This window comes from Anser cygnoides, chromosome 5 (genome assembly GCF_040182565.1).
Source record: "Anser cygnoides isolate HZ-2024a breed goose chromosome 5, Taihu_goose_T2T_genome, whole genome shotgun sequence".
Taxonomy (NCBI): Eukaryota; Metazoa; Chordata; class Aves; order Anseriformes; family Anatidae; genus Anser; species Anser cygnoides.
The window spans coordinates 33835510-33853663 of NC_089877.1; the positions used below are offsets into that span (position 1 = coordinate 33835510).

Genomic DNA, 18154 nt, shown 5'->3' on the forward strand with positions numbered 1-18154 from the left:
AGTATCTTGTGTGAACCCTATAATCTGTCTCTGTGGAGGCATATAGCTTTTTTCTGCTGTTTTATGTCTTCTGCAGGATAGAAGTATATTGCGTGCTTCTGTGAGAAGCTTTAGGACTTCTTATCCACAGTTTGGATCCAAGGTATCTGTCTGGGAGCTTTGTGGATCACTCATTCAGGATTGCCTTTGGATGCAAGTATTTTACCCAGATGTTTTATCTGTGCAGATCTAACTCAAATAGAGTAGTGTTTCAATTCCAGTACCACTATGTGTTTGAAGTTTCTGAAACTAATTAGGTTTCTCTTCATGCTGGGGTGATGTTGGGTCACTCTCTTATGAGAACACATCAATTTTTTGAAGCTGTGAGTGAGCAGAAGAATCTGCCTGTTTAGGCATCTCACATGAGATGTGAGACATTCAGTTTACATCCACGCTATAGGTGTCTAACTTTGAAACGGTATATTGCTATAAGAAGATCACTTTTTTCATGACTGGGTGGTGCTTTCCCACTAGTTTTTATTATTCTTGACAGAGAACAGTCTCCATCAGTGATGAAATGTTATTGTTGGGCCAACTTCAGTAAGTGCCACACCATGATTTAAATGCTGCAAACATGAGCTTTATCATGTTCTGTATCTTCATATTGCAAGTAGTGTTTCCTGTATTTGTCTCCAAACTGACTTTGTGCTAAATAAACACAAAATATCACCTTAGAAAATGGCACTGTTGTAGCAATTCAGTTTCCAGTAAGTGTTAAGGTCTGTACTGAAAAATGTTGCTTTTTTCTGGTATGAAGGAACTTCATTAAAGCTGCCTGTGGCACTTGTACACATGTACGTAGTGGATTACACTGCATGTGCATATACAGTCTACCAGACTAATATCTTCTTCAAGAAATTCTCTGTAGCTGTGCTATTTGCTAAGCCCTTCTCTGCTTTCCCAGGTCAAATCACTGTCTTCAGTGTGCTATCTACTGAAGTCCAACAGTGAAATCCTTTTACAGAGGAGCTCTTTAAACGATCTGCTTTTTTTGTCTGATGGCCAGTTGGCAACATTCTCAGCCTGGATTCGCCTCTGCAGTTCTGTGGTCTTACAACTAAAGCAAAAGGCTGGGAACTGGGACAACTATAATCTATTCCTGGTCTTACTTTTGACTTATTCTGTGGCACTAGTCTTGTAGTTGAGTCTTCCTTGAACTGTGGTATTTTGTTATGTATGGAACAGAAATGGCTGTTCTTATTTATAAATGAGGATGGTTAAAAACACAAATTGTAACTTTTTAGGCTTTTAGGTACTTGAAAAATAATACAGAAATTGTGATTGCAGTGTATAAATAATATAAAACTTTGCTTGATATGTATCTTGTCAGGCTTTTTTGCATCCACAAAAAGGTGATTGGCCTTGTCAGATAACTTCATATAGAAAGACAGGTTTCTTAAAAAGCAGAGAAAGACATTAGCAGCGAGGCTGTCTGTTCTTTGTAGCTGGGACTTTATGTACCTGGCATGTCTTCTCATCTGTAAAAACATTTCCTGAGCTACTTCTGTAAATGGCCTGAGGCTGAAGAGCAACATTTCAATATCATCTGTCTCTTCTTAAGGCACAGATTCTGTGCAGCCATACTCTTCTGTTGGCCAAAACAGTTCTTGCCTTTGCAAAAAGAAATGACCGGGAGTGTCAGCTCAGTCTTCTACTCAAAGTCTACCTTAATATTTGTAGTAGAGTTGTAAAGCACATTGACACGTACCCAAATACTAATACTATGTTACTGTTTAATTTATTGCTATCATTATTTTAGTGAAAGCTGAGATTCTTTGTTTAAATTCTTCAGTGGCTTCCTCATGCTTTATTTAATTTTGTTCTCTGGGGGAAATCAGCAGTCTGAAATGGGAAAAAATACTCAACCAGTGTGTACCACTTTTTTCCTATCTTTCACGCCCCAGTCCTGCTGTATTACTGCTGCCGTATACCTGCTACTGACAGTGTGCATCTTCCCTTCAGCAGCTATATTACTTGGTCTCCTAGAAACAGCATGAAAGCTATTTAAATTGTTTTTATTCCACTTCTCCCTCTGCCCTTTTCTTTCCTCTCCACTATCTTTGTATGATATAATGAGATGTTACTTTGACAGCTCAGCATCCCTTTTCTCTAGCCTACTCCATGCCCTGCAAATCATTCTGTCACTAAGTGTTGTATGTGTGCACAGCATATGCTGTTAATGGCAGCATAAATAGCCTCCAAGTGCCTGGCGGATTCCAGAAGAAAGATTCTTGTAACTTAAGTGTGGGAAACCTCTTATCAGTGGATCTTGCTAATACAATAATGTTGCAAAGTGAGTCAATAACCATCTGGTTTTCCCTGAGAGTGTTTGTGCATAGGATAGGCATAACAATAGTTTTACCATTTGCCTTGGCATCATCCAAATGTAGACATTTCAGGGTGAAGGGCCAGTGAGAAGCCTCTGTCAGAAGATGCATTTTTATCAATTACTAGTGAATGTGTTTTATTCTAGTAATAGGGTTTTGAACTGCAGGAGTGTCAGAATTCTGTTACGTGAGTGAAAGCAGTATACCTTACAACCCAGCTGAAGTGGCAGACATTTGTCACCATTTCTGTTATAATTAGAGACATATAAAGGTATGGATGCAGGAGAATGTTTTTTACAATGTGTTTTTCATTTTGAAGACCAAGATGAGATACACAGAAACGAGCCAATTGTTTTTAAATAAATCTTTTGGACTTGTAGCTCGCAGTCTCTCAGTTCTAAAGCTGAAAAAGTGATTCTTATTTGTTCCTAATGGACTAAAAAAAGATGCAAGTGAGTCTCCCCTTACTTATAGCTACAGTCTGAAGTACTAAATAAGAATGAGCAATGCAGTAAATCCAGGTCAGAAGCTAAATTGAATCAGTATATCAGTGTGTTAGCAACGATGGTATCTTGAACTGCTAAACTATCAGAGGGTTATAAGCAGGCAATTAAATCATAAGGTTGGTATATGAGGCTGTTAATTCTGCCTCAAAACAGAGTGAAATGCTCACTTAACATTTCATAAGCATCTGCAGTCTCAACCTGGCTGCCTGTCTTGATTTCAGCTGTTTGTGAACAAGTTAAACCACTACTTTAACTGCTGGTATGATTGCACAGTTGCACCAGTCTGGCCTCTCCTGGAGTGATGGTTTTGTGATCCAAAACTAATCTTAGTCTGAAGAGGAGAGTGTCTTTCAAGTTTATGAACTCAAACTGCAAAACCAAGGGCTTTTTGGTCAATCTTCTTGCCCTCTGGGATAATAGTCTTAAAACAAACAAACAACAACAAAAAAACCCCCACTTCCTCAGCTACTTAAAAATTAGGTTGAATTAGGTTTCTGTGCAGAACAGTGTTGCATTAGTAAGTGTGTGTGTATGTGTGAATTCTCTGTCTTGATTTTCAGGCTACAGCAAAGACAAATGCACAATGCACTTGCCTTGTTAGTGTGGAGGATTCTCAAGCCATTGTAATTACTACTTGGGGAGGACCTGTCCCCATTCTATCCAGTTGACACGTTGCCTAGTCAAAAAGAGTTTAGCTAATGCTTAATTTCATATTTGCTTCTATCTTCTTTGTTATGCCCTCTCTGTTCCACTAATACAGTTTTTTCAGTTTTACCACAAAATATGTAATATTCAGTAGGATATACCTGCTGCAAAAAGTTTTAGGTGACTTTTATTTTTGGGTTATGTTATTAAAAAATATTGCTTTTTTCAGATCCTATCCAGAAGGAAATAACATACATTTTCTTCTCATAAAATATTAAATCAAATTTGCAGGTAATGGCAAAAATTTGGTCATGATATTTCTGTGACTTGTGAGAGGGTCTTAGGATCTGAGGTTTTTAGAAGAATGTCTTGGAAATTTCTTGCTGTAGAGACGAGGTTAATAGTTTGGAACTATAACAAATTTTATTTTCTAGCACCAGAGACCTCATCTTTGGAACAAATGAGAGGCTTTCAAGAGGTAGGCAGGAGATGAGTTCATAATGTAGATGTGTGTGCCGTTTACCAAAATACCTATTCATCCAAGGTAGAACTGTGAGAAACTGGTAATGTCATTGACTTCTACTGTTTCTACCTTTCTGGAACTTAAATTTTTTTGTAAAGGTAATAACCCTATGCAGAATTTTGAAGTCCTGGATTGTTGTTTGTGTCCTATATAAACTGCTACTGTCTCTTTTTCCTTCCCCCATACTTTTCCAGAGATTTGAGGAGGATGTGGGAGGTGTTCAGTATTTTATTTTTTTTATTATTTTTTTCCGTAAAAAGTTCTTATTCCTTAAATACAAAATCGGAATAATTTTAGTTAATTGTTTGAAGTGATCCTCTTTAATTAAGCCAAACATTTGTGTGTATTCAGTACTGGAAAGTGAAGTATGAAGTACCATGTACTTCTCTCACACCCCTCCAAAAGCTAATGAACAAAACCCAAAGATTTAATAAAATGTTATTACGATATGGTAAACGTAGGCCTCTGGGAAATGCAAACTGAAGCTGCAAGTTTGGTTGAGTGTGGGCTGTGTTTTATAGCTTGAGAATGTTAATGGTACTGTTATTACAGTGTTTTATTCCTAGCATCTTGGGGGCTGTTTCTTTTTTTTCTTGCTTAAAATATTTGATTTATTTAATCAGGGAAGTGGGTAAGTGCTTCCATTCTCAGGATCTTGTATCTTTATCCTGAGAGTGGGAAAAACACATTTACCCAGTCTGGATATTGGCTAAAAATCTTGCTTACGTTATGTAAAGAAATCTTGTTTCCTGTGAAATCTGTAGACGTTTAAAGTTTGTGATTAACTGAACCCAGCTGTAATTAAAACACAGTTTGGTCATTGGTTGAAGCTTAACGTGTTCCCACACAGCTACTGCAAGAGCTGTTCCTACGTTTGGCCCTGGTGGCACGCTCCCAGTGGTGCCCACCTACGCAGCCACATGTTCTCAGTTCATAGCCCAAAAGCAGCAGTGCTCCCAAAGCCAGGGATTGCTTCTTCCTGGAGGAAGCATGGATGTAGAGTGAGTTACCTTCTCTGTCGTCATCACCAGTTGTAGGTGGAAGGATGTGTTGTCCACGTGAGTAGAGCCTGTAGTGTGCAGGTGAGCTTATAAGGAACCTAAGGACAGGGTTTGGGGCCGCTATGTGCTCTCCTGGCATTCCCAGATTTTAGGGAGGAAGAGAGGTGCAATGGCAGGTATCACTAAGGATGTCTTTTGTGATAGCCTAGAGGAGTCATCTTTTGATGTCCATGTGCTACACTGAAGTTAGTAGAAGCAGCAATTAAGACAGTGGGGAAAACAGCAGGATCTTGCCTTTCAAACTTCGCTCCTCTTGGCTCTGATCCAGGTATCATGAATATGACATGAGACACTTTGTTGATATTTGATTAACTGGGAGGCTTGTTCTTGTTTTGTGTGACACATTGCAAGTTAACCACCCAGCATGCTGACATGTGCTATTGAAAACAAACACTTAAATCTACGCTGGGAAGCAGGCTGCCAAACACACCGAGGAGGAGGCTGAAGAGCCTGCCCTCGGGGAACTGTCTGCAAAGGGCATTGAGGAGTTTTCTGTGGCTCTGGCGCCTATAGCTCTGGAGTTCGGCGCTGCATTCACCCCTGTTCATTTTCAGAAACGTTTTCTTCAACTGTCCCATGCAGGTAAAACACTCCGGACGCAACTTGGGAATAGTGACTGGCAAATGAGCTGTAGCGCTCAGGCGGAACTTTCTGCGGGAATCAGCTGGCGTGCGCAGCGCATCCTCCAACAGCTGCTGGCACCTCTCCGCGGAGCCCCTGGGTGGGAGCTCTCTCCAGCAGTGGGATTTTCCATTCCCCCCGTTTCTTTGCGGCTGTGGTGTTGCTGCAGGCAGCCCAGTAGAGGGCTGCCAAGGGCTGGGACAGGCGCTGATCAGACAACCGAGGTCTTGCTTAAGCCGATGCTGACAGATGTGATTAGAGTAATAGAGTGGCTTTTTTTACATCACGCTTGCTTTTTCTGTGAGTTTAAGTTCCGTGACATCAAGAATGTGTCAGGGCTTTCCTATTTTATGAGTAATGAATTTCAGGAACAAAACTTGGAGACTTAGCAAAGCTTCTTTTTCCTCTAATTCCCTTCTCGTTCTCCTTTATGTTCCAAGTTTTTTTGATGCCCCCTCTCTCAATGGGGATCTCGGTGTGGAAACCATCCTAAATTTCCCAGTCAGCAATAGAATATCTTTAAAGGAGGTGTTATCCAGACAGGGGATTAGGTTTATGGGTGCTAAATATTGAAAGGAGTAAAAATTGTAGCACAATGCACAATAGCTGTTGAGATCTTTGCAGCCCTTAGCTGTATTTTCAGACCAGCTTCACAGCATAGCAGGAAACCTCCTGCTGATTCAGTGGGCACTTTCAATTCCACTTAAAGCGAAATGTGCCCTCTGACCTGTTTTCAGACAGCTGTGCAAAGCCTGTGAAAACAGTCGAGTTGTCTTGTCTGGAATTGCAGATCTACATCGCCTGGTGCAGCCAGGAGGTGGGTGGCCCCAGGGGACCCCCGTGTGTTGCTTGTGAGAATCTGTTAGGATTTTGGGGAGGGGGGAAGCAGGCCTTACGTAAGATGCCTTGTCCTTCTTGAAAGCAGTTAGCTGCTCTTTCTTTTCCTTTGAGGCAGGTGCAAGGGGAAAAAAAAAAAATTTTAAAAGTACCTGGTAGTTTGCAGGTTGAGATTTTAATCTTTTTGTTCAGAGTGTTTTTTTTTTCCATGGAAAGAAGCTGTATCCTTGCAGATCATGGAGTGTGGCTGGGGTAAAGGGAAAAGAGCAGCAGTGAGTGAACAGCTGGGAGGAAGAGGGATGGAGGGTGGGCACATTTTCATGCTGCTGTAATGAATTATAGCCAGAAAGAAATTAGTAAAGACCCATAAAATACAGAACAAGTAAGAGTTGATTCCAAATCTTCATGACTTATCAGCAGCTCTTTTAGATGACCCGTTGAATTTACAGTAACTTCTGGCTAAAGTGTTTTTAGAGTAAAGTACAGGCAGTTTTTTCACCTGACTTTTTTTCTTCCTGCAGCACAAAAAAAAACAACCACACAGGACATCAGATGGAGATAAGGGTTCTGTGAGGACAGTTTGGGAGGGAGAAAAATTGATAGCCTCTCAGAATGATCTAATAGGAGTCCATTAGTAGTCATTGGTTTGATTTGAGATCATGAGAAAGCTTTTAGTTCAGAGAAGCCAACCATCCCCTGCCCTCAGTTTGTCTTGGACAAGCTATTGCTCTCAGATGGTGACCTGTGCTAAATTATATCTTTGCCACACTGGAAACCAGGTCTGTGAGTAATGAGTTGACAGGAAAACAATCTTCATCCCTACGTGGAGTACCTGGGATATATTGGGGCAGTTATACCTGATGAATGGGGAAGGGTAGTCTTCAAATTGCACAAGAACTTTTAACTGCAGATTTAGTTTGTTTTCAAAAATGATGGTCAGATTTTTCCTTTCAGACTTCTAGCCCCTCAGATATAGAAATCAATCTCCCATGGGACAACTAGGGTGTTGACACTCTTTAAAGGGGAGGGGGAGAAGGAAATGTTGCTCCATGTACTTTTCTATTTCTGTCAGCAAGTTTGCTATTTGAACTTAAATCCGTCTTTATTGTAACGTTGCAAGATACCCCACTTTGTCACAGAAAACAATGTGGTATTAAAAGGTAAAGCAGTGAATACGTACAAAGCTGAGTGATTTTAGGGAAAGGAGGGAGGAAGTGCAGGAAGGAGAAGTAGGTAAACTGACTCTGGCCAAGACTTTGACAAGAATGTAATAATCTCAAATGAGGTTTGTTCCCAGTAGACACTGAAGACATCCTGACCTTATTTAAGTCTGATTTATTCATCATGGGAACAGATTTTTGTATCTCTTATATTCTGTGACTGATGGGCAGGAGTACTTTCTCTCTCAATACAGATGAGTGCCCTGTGGTAGACTCCATTTGCCACATTGACAGGAGCAGAGTGCCATCAGCCATAGAGTTAGCTGAAGAAATATTTTCCTTTTCAGTCTTGCAGTCTTAACGTGTGTGTGATGTGTGTGTAACGGTGGGGCGGGGGGAGGTTACTGAATTGTATGAAACCTGAGTCATGAATTCCCTCTGCTGTCTGACATCTTCTCAAATCACAAGGAAAAGGGGGAACTGTGGCTTTGCCTCTTCTTCCTTTCTTTGAATTCTTTCAAGCGGGAAGAAGATCCCTTCTTCCTCTCAGTCCCACTCTCGTATGCTGTTTTTGTACATGACACAATTTTATGGGTCTTTTACTTGCAGATGTGCACCTTTTATCTGCAATATCTTCAACTGTTATCATACAGAATCACAGAATCGTCTAGGTTGGAAGAGACCTCCAAGATCACCTAGTCCAACCTCTGCCCTAACACTAACAAGTCCTCCACTAAACCATATCACTAAGCCCAACATCTAAACGTCTTTTAAAGACCTCCAGGGATGGTGACTCAACCACTTCCCTGGGCAGCCCATTCCAATGCCTAACAACCCTTTCTGTAAAGAAGTTACTCCTAACATCCAACCTAAACCTCCCCTGGCACAACTTTAGCCCATTCCCCCTCGTCCTGTCACCAGGCACATGGGAGAACAGACCAACGCCCGCCTCGCTACAGCCTCCTTTAAGGTACCTATAGAGAGCGATAAGGTCGCCCCTGAGCCTCCTCTTCTCCAGGCTGAACAATCCCAGCTCCCTCAGCTGCTCCTCGTAAGACTTGTTCTCCAGATCCCTCACCAGCTTCGTTGCCCTTCTCTGGACCTGCTCGAGCACCTCCATGTCCTTCTTGTAGCAAGGTACTTGCAGTACTCAAGGTGTGGCCTCACCAGAGCTGAGTACAGCAGGACGATCACTTCCCTAGACTTGCTGGCCACACTGCTTCTTATGCAAGCCAGGATGCTGTTGGCCTTCTTGGCCACCTGAGCACACTGCTGGCTCATATTCAGCTCATATTCATACTCATATACTGCATTTTTTTGTACAACTGTCTTATTAAATGGATATCCTTGAAAGTAGTAATGGCCAGTCCTTTAGAAAGGTCAGTTATAAGCACCTTTTGTTTCACGTATACTGCAGACAGTTTTCATAGCTACCTCCTTTTCCTCATGGATGGCATTGGGGCAAGAATAGGAGATACAGGAAGGGGACAAAGAGATAATTGAGCTGGTGCTGAAGAAGGTAGAATTAACATCGTTAATGTTAACAGCTTGATATATTTCATAATGTGCAAACAATGAAATCAGATGTCAGTGAACATCAGATTAAAAACATCTAGATTCTGTCGATGGGTAAGAAGAAGAAGGAATTTGTTGTGAAAAAACTGTAGTGAGAGGGTTTATGAACCATATTTATTTTTTTTTCAAGCACAAGTGAAACACTGGCTCTGATCAGTGACCAGTCACCATATTAGCAGACTGTTTCAGGATTTTTCGTGATGTGTTTTGCTGTCTGATGGAGTATATAAGCAAGTTTCGTGTCAGGTCAGAAGGTGATATTCTTACCTCTGTGCTTCTGTTTTGCAGTTCTTTGCTACTGACAACAATAAAGTCAGGAAATAACCGAATCACGTGCCAGATACGCTAGTGATGGCAGGGCATCCAAATATGAAGGAGAGAGTGGTGAGAAAGACAATGAAGATCCTTGCCTCAGTAGAACAGTGTACATGTAGTGCTAATGTGGCTGAACTGCGGTTGTAGCACACGTACTCTTTGAAAACTGTCTTAAAAACCATTACTGCCAATGCAACCTTGCAGTTCAAGCACTTTCTACTGCTAGGTAAAGCCCATGTATAGGTGGATCAATGCTACTGGATGCTTTAGGGTTCTTTAAAGGAACCTTCTGAAATACAGTAATAATCAATTCCCAGTGAATGGAAACAATCTCTAAAGCACGGTTTATTCTTCTGGGTTAATATCCTTGCAGGCTTTTTAGAGAGCTAGTAGCTCAGTGGAGGTAGATTCTGCTTCTCTGTGTTATCTTTCCTTAGCTTTATTTAGCAAAAGCTCGAAGTCCGCTGTTTCTTTCTACATCTTGGACTAGTGGAGATTTTAATTGGTATTAGCTGTAGGTGCATTGTAGACCAAACGAAACGTGAAACTGTATAGTCTGTAATAACTGTTTGCTTTTTTGAGATTCAGGAGCACAGTTGGGATGTCATTCAAACTGAGGAGGATGTCATGGGGCAGAAAGTTTTGGGTGTTGAGGGTTTTTTAAGAGGCTCCTGTAGCTGCGCAAGGAATCATCATCCAGAGGTACACTTGGAGTTTTGTTGCTAACTCCTTTTGAATTTGGTATTTGTTAGTATCTCAGTTTCTTCATGAGTCTTTAAAATAAGCATGGTAAGGTCTTATAAACCTGTTGCTCAAAACCTGCAGAATCTGCCAAAATTTGCTGGTCTTTCTGGCAGGTTGGCAAAATAAGAGGTGTGGTGTTTTAAGAAGCTGAAATGAGAAAGTCATGTGTGTGGTTTTTTTTTTTCTTTCTTCTTTACTAAGAAAGCAAATGGTGTCTTCATAGCATAGCTCTTTTGGGGTGCAATTTCACATTTGTAAAGTGCTTTACAGGACTTTGGGTGAAAGAATACAGCAAACCACAGTACTGATACTGTATTTCTTTGGCAGTGCAATCTCACCTTTCTCTCCAGACTGTGGCCTACTTGGTTGCAGAGGGAGACTGTAGTGATCCCGATATAAGTCAGTATAGGCAAACCAATCAAATCCTCAGACAGCTGGAAGCAAAACCTTTCTCTTTTTTTTCTGTAATGACAGAGATTTTAAATGTATCTGGTAATCTGTTTGAAAAATATTCATCTTATTGCTTTATTTATCTTACCAAATAAATACCAAACTGTTTTTTATGTTAATTTCATGGGAATCCCTATATCTCAAATATTTCTTCTGAGATTGGCTCCTGCCTATCTATTTATGATATGCTCATATTAAAAATAGAAAACTCCAGCATGCTGTGAACTGAATATGGGACTGACATCAGATATACTGGACCTTCATATAAAAAAATAACGGGCATCCTGGGTCCTGTAAACTGTGGTCTTTTTGTATATGTATTTTGTATAAGAGCTTCCCTTTATTTATATAAATATACCATTACTGAATATGAAAATTCCACAACTGAATTTTGTACTTGCCTATTCCACGATAAACAGTGTCTTGGTATTTGACAGCTGCATGATAAAAGCTGTGGTATTTGCAGGAGAAGAATGAGGATGTTTGGCAGGGTAGGATGATTTAATTTCTTCTCACCACTTGCTGCTACTGGAGTTCTGACATTTTTTCCCCTTTATTTTTAGTGATTTTTTTTTCCTTCTTTCACTTTCAAAAGTTAATCTACCACTGCCTCTTTGCTTTCAAGAATGTTTGCTGCTGACCTTTAACAAGCCCTGTAAATGTTACACTAGGTCGTAGGGTTTGTACACTTTTTAACAAATAAGAAAGCTATAGAGCTGGTAAATGTTCCGATATCAGCGAAGCTTATTTAATTCTGTAAAACCCAAAAAGAATGGCTGTAAAGAGACAAAAGGGATAGTCATTACAGAAACTTCCTTAGCTGAAGGGCAGTTGCCTTTTTAATAGAGATTCCCTATAACAGCAGCTCTACTTCTCATTTCCCTCTCTTCCCATACAGCGATGGCTGATATGCTTCATGCACTAGAAGAACAACTGTGACGCTCTGAATCATTTCCACCAGCTTTAGTTTCTAAACCAGAACTGATGATTTGGTTTGAATTAATCCCCCCCTGCCCAATCCATTAGCTTTTTCCTTACTTCTATCTATATGGAACTCATGATACAGCTGAGATGTAGTGCAAGATGCTAAAGTGGCTCTCTTTTTCATGTTTAATACATTTGGGTATTTAATTTCAAGCCTGACATTAAATTTAATAAGTTCAATAATTCTCTAAAAAAATGTCCTTAATTAAACAGTTTCATGCTGCTATTCAAATGCTGCTTTCCATTCTCTCTGAAATGTAGCTTGCTTAGCTTGTACATTAAAACTGTAATGGCCTGTGTGATAGTGTCCAACATGCTGTGACGCTCCCAATGCATAAGACTCACTTCAGTTTCGAGGATGAAAATCTATTTGTAAACATATGAGTGATTCTAATACTAACAAGATCTGAAGTGCTACAGTATTTCCAGTGGATGGTGGATAATAAGTGCATTGTTAACGGAATGCTGACACCTCTTCCATGCTTTTCCTTCTCAGAGGGCTTAAGTAATCTTTTGAAATCACCTTGGGAATTTTAATCCGTACTAAGCTCAGTATTTTTTCTTTGGTTTGCCTTTTTCTGCTAACCCTACAGTATTTGGCATTGTTGCATCAGAGATCATGGCATCTAGAGTGTATGCTGGCTCTTTCATGCCTGTAAGTAACAGTGAGGTGCTCTTTTTCATTAGAAGGAAAAGAGGAAGTGCTGTTTGTGTGGTTCCTTCAATCTCCCCCTCCTTCCCTGGCATAGCACTGCGTAGGTGTTCATGGGGCTGCGGCTCCCAAAGACAACCAGAAAGATGACTTTTTTTAAGTGAATGTGGTTAACGTGTTTCTTTATAGCCAAAATGTTTTGCGGGTCACTTCTGTGAAAGTAGGTAAAATGTTAGCTGTGAGAGAGCTGCTTGTCTGTGCCATATGTTTCCAACCTACCTGCCATGTTTAAGGAAATGCAAAACACATGTTATTGTATAACGCCTATATATTTTGCAGGATTGCTGGAGAGCAAACTCAGTGAAGTGAAGGCTCCCTTCTTGCAGCTGACCAGTCAGAATTTTTAACAGATACAATGTGTTGGGTCACAAATGTAGCTTTTTTTGTGTTTGTGTTGCTGTGGAGACAGCTTCATTTTGAGTTCTGCCATTCATTTGTCCAGTACCGAGCAACCTGTCTGGGTCTGACTGATCTGCTCCTTACAGTACTGGTCCAATATTCTCAAACTGGCGTGTGCTAAAAAAGAATTATCTAGCTTAATTTTTAACTTGCCAAATAATTTTTTTAAATTATTTTTTTAAAATATTTTTTAAAAAAATTTAAATATCTCATTATTTCCTAAGTATCTTTGAATTTTCTTCGAATCATTAAGGTTGGAAAAGCCCTCCAAGATAATCTGGTCCAACCATCTCCCTACCACCAATGTCAACCACTGAACCATGTCCCTTAGCACCACGTCCAACCTTTCGTTAAACACCCCCGGGGACAGTGACTCCACCACCTCCCTGGGCAACCTGTTTCAGGGAGGATTTTGCATATTTTTTGTAATTTAATGCTTATATTGAACTTTTAACCTAACAGAACCGATACAAGCCTTTTAAAGTCACTGGAAAAATTTTCCTGGCCTAAGCTCTCCACTGTTGTATCCATCCAGCTTGTCTGATCCACTTCAAGAACTCCCAGTATATCAGTGTAATGATTTTCTTCTTGCCTTTGGAAGACTACATGTGTCTTTATTCTATGGTGGCAATAAGCATGTTTAATCTCAAAACAGTCTCATTTCTTCTGTGAAACATGTGAAATTGTTCTGAGAGGAATTTATAGCTTATCTTGGACAGAGGAATTTCTACTTGACCAGTGTTGGTTTTCCAGTGGAGGCCAAGAGATTGTGAATAAGTTTGTAGATATAATCTGAAGGGTAGTGAATTGGAAGCCTTTTATAACTAAGACGCATGACCGTGGTATCTGACCTGAGTTGGATCCATGGACTTTGATCTGTATTGGGCTTTGCTATGCTTGTTGTTTCAGTTTCTGCAACTTTTAATTTAGCAAATATAACCTTGTGCGTATGGGGGGGGGGGAAATAACTTAAAGACAAACCAAACCCAGAAAACAAAACAAAACAGCCCAAACGAATAACTATGTAGCTCCTGATGTTATATTTTAATTGGACTGTTGTATAGCTTAGAGGATGGGCCACAAGGGAACAGCCAATTACTCTGTTTATCTGTCTAAAAGCCTTTTCATTATAGAATACTGATTAAGATTATATGGCTTCATATTGCTTCATGTTATTGATTTCCACCAAACCCAAGTCGATGGTCTCATTAATTGACAATTACCTTTTTTCCCCATGTTTCAGAAAATTGACATGAGCAACCTGAGGTGTTAAGTTTAATTTGAACTAGGTATCAGTGTGCCTGTTTAATCTTTAACAAGACCCATTAGGCTCCCTGCTTTTAATTTTACACAGGCCATAAAGGCATCTCTACAGGGAGGCTATGACCCTTTCAGCATAAGGATAGCAAAGCAGGTCTGCGCAGAAATAATAAGGTATGTCTGTGCTAGGGCTCTTTGTCAATCAGTGCTGAAGGGAGGAAATTGATGTTTTACCCATCACAGATGCTGCAGTAGAGTTTGGACCCGTTGGCATATACTAGCTTACCTGGGTTGTACCTTTAATTTTGTTACCCTCTGTGCGTTTTGCTGGAGTTGTTGGATGCCAGAAGTGAAATCACAGAATCATAGAATCATTCAGGTTGGAAAAGACCTCTAAGATCATCTAGTCCAACCTTGAACCTAGTACTAAAGTCCATCACTAAACCATGCCACTAAGTTCCAAATCCACGTGTTTCTTGAAAACCTTCAGGGATGGTGACTCAACTGCTTCTGTGGGCAGCCTATTCCAATGTTGCACAACCCTTTCAGTAAAGAAATTTCTCATAATATCCAACCTGAACCTCCCCTGGTGCAACTTGAGGACATTTCCCCTCGTCTCATCACTTGGGATAAGAATCTTTGTCTTGCAAGTGAGAGGTGAGGAATATTTGAAACCTAAAGCACAGAACTAATTTCCTTTGGAGGGAGGAACCTCACTTATAAAGTCAAGTGTGAAGCTAGGGTTTTTGTTTTGTTAGATGAAGACTGTCTTTTATTTGAAGATAACACGCTGCACATAGTTGCTCACACATCTTATGTACAGCAATTAAATTTGATCAATGGTAGGTTACAGCTACCATTTTAGCAGCTTCCCCTAGCTCTGCTAGCTGCCCCTTGTAGGTCCTCTAAGTTCAATGTCCGCTAGACATGACAACAGTTTTCCTTAATCATTGTGGAAGTGTTGGTACAGGGCTGGAGGACATCCCCAAGCTGATAGTGCTACAGCCTTACCCCTTCATGAACTTTCCCAACAGTCCTCAACCACAATGAGCAATAAAGTCCTTTTGTATCTTCAGAAGGGATCTTTCAGAGCAAAGAAGCAGTTGGAACAATAGTGTCCTGGTTTTGTCTGGGATAGAGTTAATCTTCTCTTTGTAGAACCTCACATGATGCTGTGTTTTGGATTTTGATGAAAATTTGAAGAAAATTAACTCTGTCCCAGCCAAAACCATCACAAATATCCCTTTGTGTTTAATGAAGTTAGTGTTAGTTGTGTTAGTGAAGTGAAAATGCAGCTACTGATGAGCAACTCTACCTAGCACAGCTAAGTCAGTAGGCTGTCTTCTTATAATCAGAAACATCAAAGATTTCTCATTACATGCATACCTAAGGTTAGATACTTTATTCCAAATATAGAAGACATGAAAAAATTCTGTACTATTAGTTTCAAAGATTTACCAGGAACTTCACTTTATTTCCTAAAAATGATTAGTGTGTATTCCAGGACCTATCCCAACCATTACTGCTGTGTATCATTTTGCAGAACTCACCTTTGTATTCTAGTTGTTGTTCTGTTTCACTGGGTAACCTCAGTGACTTGAAATTAGAAGATGACTTTGAGAGAATTTCTTAAGTTTGTGTTAATCTAGATTAAAGTAGTCTTCAGAATGTCTTGGGTACTTTTGGAATAGAGACTATAATCTCTCTTTCCCAGAGGTTATTAATTCATTGATTATTAATTGAATCAATGTATCATTAAGAACTTGTGGCTATGATCCAAGGAAATCAAGTTTTAGAGCTCCTTCTCTGTATCTCAGAGATACTGAATTGTGGTCTTCATCACTTCTTTACTTTTTTTCTGATATGGAATGTAATGAAATATCATTTTAAATTTGCTCTGAAATAATATTTTGTTTCGGTACTATTGAGTGTATCACTTAAATATACCGTTCTGTTTTACTCAGTCAATCTCTCTAAAAACAAAGGAAATTTATGGTTCAATTACAGATACTTCGATCTGTAATGTGTTTTGATAGAGGAGATGGCAGCAGTATTCTGAGACAGAATTTGTTGCTACAGTTTTCCAACAATTACAGCACTTATTATGCTGATGAATTTTAATATTCTTTTTAGCTCCTCTTCAGCTTAAGTAGTGGATTCATTTGAAGTTGGTGTCAAAATTTTCACTGAATTCCATCAGAATTTTACTGCTTCCTTTCCCATCTTACAAAAGTATTACTTTTCCTTTAGCTATTGCATAATGCAAAAGCGTGATTTCGAAAAAGATTATTTTACATGCATGCAACAACGTACCTGTTGGCTTTCCACAGCCTCTTTTTTAATGTTTGTCTTGACCTGTTTTAGGATTGCATCTCTGTTTCATTTCAGGATAAGATAATATTAAGGAAGAGGTTGTTAGTTTTGATTGTTGTTGTTTGTTTATTTTTAGAGGAGAAAGATCTGTTTTTTAACATCTCTTCATTTTATTTGTTTATTTTTATTGGAGTTGGAAGGATAAAAGGTACAATAAACTTCAGTCTCTGAGATTCTCACTGAAAGAATTTGAAGTTTGATAGGCCTGCTTTTTTCTCTTTAAGCCGTTGACGCAGGCTGAATTGATGTGAAGCCTCAGGCCTTCCATTGCTGAATTTGTCTAGAGCATGAAGAATCTCATTATTACAGAGTGCACTTGAAGCTTGAAGTATAGAGAGTGTGATGACTACATTGATGGTTAACTTCTGCACCCTGTGAGTCAGTGTCATCAGTGTATTTAATGTCTACGTTTGTGCCAGCATTCACATTCATGTGCTTGAGTGATGGCAGATGATAATGACTCATGCTTCATTTACTGATGTCCTATCACTTTTTCTCTGGCTTCATGGACCTTTTGTTGAATCTCAAAGAGCAATTACTGGGAAAGGATGAAGTCTCTATGCATGAATAAGGGTCAAAGAATCCAGAAGGACTGTTTTACCAAAGAAAACAGGATGTTTTTCAGTTTTCCTGAAATACTGGTATTTGTCATGTCTTCTGTTTTTATCAGAGTAGTTTAAGATCCTATATTGCATATTTAGCCACAGAAATTCATAAGGCAACATGGCTGTGCTCTTTTGTCTGATACTTGCTGGAATAATAAAGTATATGAGGTTGCTATACTTTTAAGAAATAAACTAAACAGAAGCTGCGATGTTAAATGTGTTGCACCAGAAGTGATTCTACTGTTTCCTTCTATCCCAGGGAAAATACAGTATTATATTAGTAGAGATCTAGAGAGGTTTAAAGCTCATTTTTTACACTTATTGAATTATTTAGTTTATGAATTATTATTTAAAATGAGGACCTTAAAAAAAAACTAGACAAAACACTTCTGTCAGATATCTGGCACTCATTATCCTACTTCCTGTCTCTTCGTTGTTGTCTTTCCTGGCAGAAACAATGCAGAAAGATGCGGTTGGTGGTATCACCATGTCAACATATATGGCAACATCCATTAGTGTGTGTGATCATAGAATCATAGAATATCCCGAGTTGGAAGGGACCCATAAGGATCATCGAGTCCAACTCCTGGCACCACACAGGTCTACCCAGAATTTTAGACCATGTGACTAAGTGCACAGTTCAAATGCTTCTTAAACTGATACTGATGCTGCAGTATTAGCAGTGATGAAGCCAGTAAAGGGTAGGTGGTAAAGACGAGTATTGTTTGGACTTTGCTGAAATAGAATCGTAAATTCTTTAAAGCAGCCAAAGCCGTGCCTCTTCTAAAGCTGCTTCTTGTTGGAACATCGCATTGTCTTAAAATAACAAAAATGTTGAAATATTGAAAAGGAAAGCTTGGGAAACACCGCCCTGCCATAGCAGCCTAGAACTCATGCTGTTGTTTAGAGAACAAGAATGAAGCTTACATAGTTAAATTTCAATCTGGCCGTGAAACTATTGATATTCCTTAACTGAAGAGTTGGAATCTCCGTACCGGGTGTTATGCCATATGCTTTA

The 18154-nt window shown here is 39.5% G+C and overlaps 1 protein-coding gene and 1 long non-coding RNA gene across 4 annotated transcripts in view; one reads left to right on the forward strand and one right to left on the reverse strand.

Annotated features, from left to right (window-relative positions):
• Positions 1–18154, forward strand: part of LOC106043321 (transmembrane protein 263-like) — a 195821-nt gene that overhangs the window by 18757 nt on the left and 158910 nt on the right. The gene's annotated exons all lie outside the window — the stretch shown is intronic.
• LOC136790918 (uncharacterized) lies at positions 6722–12838 on the reverse strand. Its single transcript, XR_010831786.1, has 3 exons — positions 12719–12838; positions 10692–10815; positions 6722–6806 (listed from the first exon to the last, which is right to left on the reverse strand). It is a non-coding gene; the product is annotated as an uncharacterized lncRNA (long non-coding RNA).